Source organism: Arachis ipaensis, chromosome B05 (genome assembly GCF_000816755.2).
Source record: "Arachis ipaensis cultivar K30076 chromosome B05, Araip1.1, whole genome shotgun sequence".
NCBI lineage: Eukaryota > Viridiplantae > Streptophyta > Magnoliopsida > Fabales > Fabaceae > Arachis > Arachis ipaensis.
Genome location: NC_029789.2, coordinates 102,167,765 through 102,175,007, shown reverse-complemented (window position 1 = coordinate 102,175,007; position 7,243 = coordinate 102,167,765). Strand labels below are relative to the sequence as shown.

The 7,243-nt window shown below is 37.0% G+C and overlaps 1 long non-coding RNA gene across 1 annotated transcript; it reads left to right on the top strand.

The window, feature by feature from the left end:
• On the top strand, positions 1,406-5,707 carry LOC110262939. The gene is made up of 2 exons (XR_002347952.1): positions 1,406-1,458; positions 5,603-5,707. It is a non-coding gene; the product is annotated as an uncharacterized LOC110262939 (long non-coding RNA).

Here is a 7,243-nt window from a genome sequence, read left to right as displayed (position 1 = left end):
TGTAACAACCCTAGTTTTTGAAAATCAAATGATTAGTTATTTGTAATTTATTATATTTGTTGACAATTATGTTTTAAGAAAATTATTTAGCTAGAGGTAATTAAATAGAGTTTCATGATAATTGGAGTTTAAACTAATTAGAATTTTTATATAATCTTTATTGGATCTTTGGTATAATTGAAATTATAATTTTGGTAATTGAAAACAATAAGAAGAATTGTATAATTTAATTTAAATAAATTCTATTTTGAATGAATTATGTTATTAATTTGAACTCCTAGAAATTATTTTATTAGAAACGATTAGATTAATATTTATAAATACTTTAAGTTTACGTCAATTAATATTTATGTACAATTTTTATTATAATTAGTTATTTTATAAATTGAAATTAAAGTTTTGGTAATAGGAAAATAATGAAAAGTGATATCATTTAATTTGAATAATTAAAATTGAGTTTAAACTATATTTTATAAAAATGTGATTAATATGTTCATTTTATATTTTAAACTAGAAATAATTGATTGAACTTAGCAATATGATGATAAATAATGTTCCTAAATATTTTTAATAGAGTATATCTGATTTTAAAATTATTCTACCTTTCAATTTTATCAAAATATCTATTCATACCTATCCTTATTCTTTTATAAAATTCCTAATTTTTAACCCTGATTCCCAAATTGGAAACCCTAATCCTTCCTAAACCTAGCCGCAGCCCTTTCCCCCAAATTAGGCAGCAGCCTCATCCTCCCTCAGCCTAGCAACACACACACAAAATAGGGGAGGACTTCTGAGAGAGCTGAGAGAAAGACAGGGAGCTTCACCACGCCGTCATCCAACCGGTCGCGTCTGCTGCCTCCCCGTCGCCTCCTCTATCGCGCGCTACTGCCGACCTGGAATCGCCGCCACCGCGCCTTGCTGTCAAGACCTAACCACGTTGCCGCTGACCTGTGACGCTGCCTCCAGAACCGCGCGAAGGACAGAGGGAGGAGAGAGAGTTCGCGTTGGAGGAGAGAGGGAGCTCGTGCCTCACCGTCGTCACCCATGGAGCCACGAGATGCGCCGGTCGCCGCCGCGTCGTGTCGAAGAGGAAGCCTGAGACTGAGCACCACTGGGAGAGAGGAAGACGCGGGCTGGAGGAGCTGCATCCAGTCGCCGCTGTCACGCCACTGACCGCCGCCGTTTCGTCGTCGCCGTCAAAGAGGTTCTGCCAGGAGTGAGGAGACCGGCGTGCGTGAAGAAGAAGGGGAGAGATCCGAGGTTGAGATGGTTCCCGTCACTGCCATTCTGATTCTGCCGCAGCTTGTCCAGGGTTCCTGGTCGTCCCTGTTCTCTGTTCATCCTTCGCCAGAGCGCTGTCATCGGATAAACACTACTAAAACCGGTCCAGATTCACCGGTAATGCTACTTATTGCGGTTGCTGTCGTTCTGATTTCTGTGGGTTTCAACATTGAGGTAGGAGATTTAACGTTTTTAATTTAGAATGCCTACAAAGTTAATTGGATAATTGCAAATAGTTAACAATGGTTAAGAATTGATTAATTGATGTGAATTGCTTGAAAGGTGTTTGAGAACAGTTAGCTGTTGTGATTATTGTGAATTATGACTAGAATTGGATACTGTTGTGATTATTCTGAATTATGAATTTGAATTGGATGCGATTGTGATTATTCTGAATTATGAATTTGAATTGGATGCGATTGTGATTATTCTGAATTATGAATTTGAATTGGATGCGATTGTGATTGTTCATTTTATAATATAAATTAAAAATAATTGATTGAACTTAGCAACATGTTGATAAATAATATTTTTAAATATTTTTAATAGAGTACATTTAATTTTAAAATTATCATATCCTCTAATTTTATCAAAATATTTATTCATATTTATCCATATTCTTTTATAAAATCTTAATTTCTAACCCTAATTCCTAAAATTAGCTCAGACCCCTAATTTCCCCAATTCCTAAACCTAACCACCGCAGCCTCACCCTCTTTCAACGTACAAACGCATACACACTGAAGAAATGGGGAAACAGAGAGAAAGATCTGAGAAAGAGAGGGAAGCGAAGGGAGACGGAGCTGGCTGGGCCTCGCTGCCGTCGCCGTCGAGCTGAGGGAAAGACAGGGAGCTTCACCGCACCGTCATCCAACCGGTCGCGTCTGCTGCCTCCCCGTCGCCTCCTCTATCGCGCGCTACTGCCGACCTGGAATCGCCGCCACCGCGCCTTGCTGTCAAGACCTAACCACGTTGCCGCTGACCTGTGACGCTGCCTCCAGAACCGCGCGAAGGACAGAGGGAGGAGAGAGAGTTCGCGTTGGAGGAGAGAGGGAGCTCGTGCCTCACCGTCGTCACCCATGGAGCCACGAGATGCGCCGGTCGCCGCCGCGTCGTGTCGAAGAGGAAGCCTGAGACTGAGCACCACTGGGAGAGAGGAAGACGCGGGCTGGAGGAGCTGCATCCAGTCGCCGCTGTCACGCCACTGACCGCCGCCGTTTCGTCGTCGCCGTCAAAGAGGTTCTGCCAGGAGTGAGGAGACCGGCGTGCGTGAAGAAGAAGGGGAGAGATCCGAGGTTGAGATGGTTCCCGTCACTGCCATTCTGATTCTGCCGCAGCTTGTCCAGGGTTCCTGGTCGTCCCTGTTCTCTGTTCATCCTTCGCCAGAGCGCTGTCATCGGATAAACACTACTAAAACCGGTCCAGATTCACCGGTAATGCTACTTATTGCGGTTGCTGTCGTTCTGATTTCTGTGGGTTTCAACATTGAGGTAGGAGATTTAACGTTTTTAATTTAGAATGCCTACAAAGTTAATTGGATAATTGCAAATAGTTAACAATGGTTAAGAATTGATTAATTGATGTGAATTGCTTGAAAGGTGTTTGAGAACAGTTAGCTGTTGTGATTATTGTGAATTATGACTAGAATTGGATACTGTTGTGATTATTCTGAATTATGAATTTGAATTGGATGCGATTGTGATTATTCTGAATTATGAATTTGAATTGGATGCGATTGTGATGACTCTAAATTATAAGTGAAATTAAATACGATTTGTGAATTGTACTTTGAATTATTGATTTTTGTGGTGAATTGGCTGAGATTCTGATCTTGGATGAAGTATTTTGAATTGTTTGATACTGAATTGGAATTTTAATATAATGGAATGGCTGTGACATAGACTTGTGACGAGTTAAAATTGGTTGAAATGTGGCTGTAAATGGTAACGTTACTTATTAAATTAAATTATGATGAGTTCATTATTGATTGAAATGTATTTGAGAAAAGTTAGTTGTAGTGATTGCTCTGAGTTATGATTGAAATTGGATGCAGATGTGAATTGAGTTTGGGTTATGGCTGTGATATTGACTGGCTTCATTATCATGAGTAATTAACTGATGAGATTTACTTTGGTTTGAGGCTGTGATTGTTATTGGTTTTCTGATTATTTTAGAATTGCTGGAAATTCTGATTTTAGTTGATTATGTCAAGTTGGTAACTTTTGAATGGTTCATTTGATTACTAAATCAATTTTCTTGAAACCTGAATTTTAAGGTAAAATAGTAGTTTTGAAAACGAACTAGTAATTTGATAGTGAACGATATTGCATGAGGTTAAAGACTGATTTTTGGGAAATTATTCATAATTTTTTTGACATTGGACTGGGCTAATTTTCAAGAATGGTTGATGGAAAATTCTGATTCTAATGGATGAAAGGATGTTAGTTCTTAAACTGAATTATGATGAGATAATTATTGAGAATCTGTTATGATAGTTGTTGATAAACGGATGGAGAATTGATTGAGTTTAATTTGAAAGGATTCTATGACTTATGAATTTAGTTATGAATTGATGAGATGAAAATTGGATTGTTGGGTTATGTGAGAATTGCGAATTGTTGATTTTCTGGTTGCTTGAGAATCTTGTATTTGATAATTGTTGAGAAAGGATTGTTCGATTGTTGAGAAAGAGGGAACCCGTAAGGGTGGCTAAGTCCTAGCTTTAAGGGAGGTGCTGCCGAAATTTTATAAAATCTAAGGTTTTATTTGAGAAGTTATTTTAGAAGATTTGGATTTGGAAAAATGATTATTTAAGTTTTATTTAGTTAAGAAAAGAATAATTCTATTTTAAATTCGATTTACGAGAGAAAGGCTTAAGTTTCAAAATTAAATTATTTAAGAAAGAAAATATGTTTTGAGATTGATTCAATATGAAAAGAATTATGTTTTAAGATTGAAATAAAGGATTACTTTTTAGAAGTTTGACGAATTTATAATATTTGAATTTAAATAGTAAAGAGAGAGATGATTTTTGAGTCTTTGGGAAGTTAGTAAACGTGAAAAAGAGTTTTATTTGGTTACTTTTACTAAGAGGGTGATGTTTTGAAAAGTATTTAGCGAATTTAAAATAAATAATTTTCTTGAGACTTTTGAAAGAAAATTAAATTAGAAAATAGTTTTAAAATTGGTTCGAGTTAAGAGGTTGCAAAAGTGGAAGTCGTAAAGTTTGTACAACATGATTGAACAAAGAAAGAGAGAGATATTGTATAAGAATATGTAACTGGAGATGAATAACAAGAATGATAACTTATGATGATAATTACACTGATTCTTTTGAGGAAAGGTATTCAGTTTATGAAATTGTTGGCAAGGACGTGGGTTTTGTCCCGCTTGCGTATTTGTGATTATAAAAGAGAATAAAAAGCAGAGGACCTGTTGAGAGGTCATTTGTTGCTTGAAGCAACCCAAGAGACGCTTGTTTATTCATTTGTTGCGTTAAGGCAACTCCAGATATATTTGTATGATCATCTGCTGCAATGAGGCAGTCAGATAGATGGTGGTGTGACCACTAAGAACGTTTTCCTGCGGTACAGATCCATATTTTAATTTTGTAAGGCAGAGGGGTTATTTCCTACTACAGAAGTACCGTGACCACCTGTTCCATTTCTGTAGTGGCAGAGGGGTTATTTTCTGTATACAGAAGGTGTGTCGGCATACATCCCTGCAGTGGCAGATGTGTTATTTCCTGCGTGCAGTGGACCCTGTGGTCGCAGAGGGGTTATTTCCTGTACACAGGGGTATAGCCAACTGGAAATCCATACCCGTTTCAGCTGCTTCGGGTTACGTCGGGAGCGGGTAGAAACCGACAAATGAGCTCATTACCTGCACTAGGGCTAGACATGCATCATCCTTATTTGCGCATCTGCATTTGATTGTGTTTGCTTATTTTATTTCTTTGTAATTGTGCTGCTTGTCTTGTTGTGATTTGTTTGTATGTTGAATTAAATCTCTTGCTTGTACTTTTAGTTTCTGAATGTTTTAAAGAGATTAATAATTGATGTGATTGAGAATTAATTAAGTGACTAAAAAATGATTGATATAATTAATCTTGTCATTGAGATCTGTTTTGAGTTTAGAGTCTTCGAAAGAGGTGATCAATTTGTTAAAGTAAAGCTAAGAGTATATCCAAAATGTTTGATGAAATATAGTTTCCTTGAGTATGTTAATTATTTGCATGTTAATCATTACTTTTACGGCATTCTCATTCCCTACTGAGAACGTGTGGTTTGTTCTCACCCCAAAATCTTCCCCCTTTCAGTGACACAGTTTCGAAGACCCAGTTTGAAGTTGCGGGAGATTATAGAATTTACTTATGAGTTAAGTTACTTTCATAGAGTTCCCTCCCTCTTATTGCTTAACATTTTTATTTTATACAGAGGGATAGGATTTGTATCTGACTTTTATTTGAAATCTTTTGTATGACAGATATTATTATTAATAATTACGTGATTATTATTACCTGGTGATCTTTGATATATGACTTTTGTGAAATGAAAACAAAATTTTCTGGAATTTTCTATAAAATAGAAACGCGATATCGAACTAAAGGCTAAATATTAAATAGTTAATAAAAGAAATAGGTTAGTAACGCCTTACTTTCGGTACGATCATGACGTTCTGGAAGTTGGGTCGTTACACCACGCCTTCGAACTCAAGTGGCACGGCCTAGTGGAATTCTTGTGTTAGCGTGCCACGCCTTCGAACTCAAGTGGCACGCCCTTTGCCTTTTTCCACCTTTCTTTGCCTTTGGAAACTTGAACTGGCGTGCCACGCTCTTGCTCTATGCTTGGCTAAGCTTCTCTGGAAAGTTGAACTAGTGTGGCACGCCCAGGGTCTGGCGTGCCGCGCCCCTTTTGTGAGTGAGTGGTTCCTCTGTTTGGCGTGCCACGCCACGAACTCAAGTGGCACGCCCCAATGCTTCTTTGCTCTCTGAATGACGCTGGCGTGCCACGTCTGGTTGCTCAAGTGGCACGCCTAAGTGAAGAATGGTGAGTGGTGACATTAGGATTTTTGCCAGTAAAGAATTTTATAAAAACAGTCGCGTTGTAGATATAGTCTCTAAACCAACAGAAATCCCTTCATACAAACGTTTTGGTTGTCACAAGTAACAAACCCCTAAATAAATTGATAACCAAAGTATTCAAACCTCGGGTCGTCTTCTCAAGGAATTACAGGGAAGTATGTTCTTATTATTGGTTATGGAGATTGTAAATTGGGGTTTTGAAAATAAGGAGCGAATGGTTTAATTAGCAAATAAAGTAAATGAAGAACAAGCAATTTAAATGGTAAGTAAAATAAATAGATGACTGTAAATAAACTTTTGGCAAGGTATGAGAAATTGGAGGTCCTATCCTAGTTATCCTTATCAATGATGATGAGACTTAGTTCCACTTTGTTAACCTTTACTAAGATAAGGGAAGGTCAAGGGATTAATTGGTTTGATCTTCGGATCCTATTTATTTCCTAAGAAAAGATTGGGATTATTGAAGTTCAATTTAATTAACAAAGATAACAATTATCAATCATGTTTGAGTTTGATAACTCCTGAGTTACTGATTTCTTAACCAAGACCGAAAGGAGAAAAGTAAATCTACTGGAATAAAAATGTCTTCAGATGGGAATAACCATAATGTAAATAAAAGAAAGAAATAATAAACTGAAATACCTCAATTAACATTAATTCAAAAGAGTAATCTGTAACATGGAAGAATTCATAAATTAAATTGTAAAAGTAAATAAAAGGGAATATTGAACCTGATAAAGAGATAATCCGGAAAGCGAATAAAATCCTAATTCTAAATCCTAATCCTAAAGAGAGAAGAGAGAGGAGAGAACCTCTCTCTAAACTAAATCTTAAATCATGAAAACTAACTAAAATGGAGACTCTCTTTGAATGGAT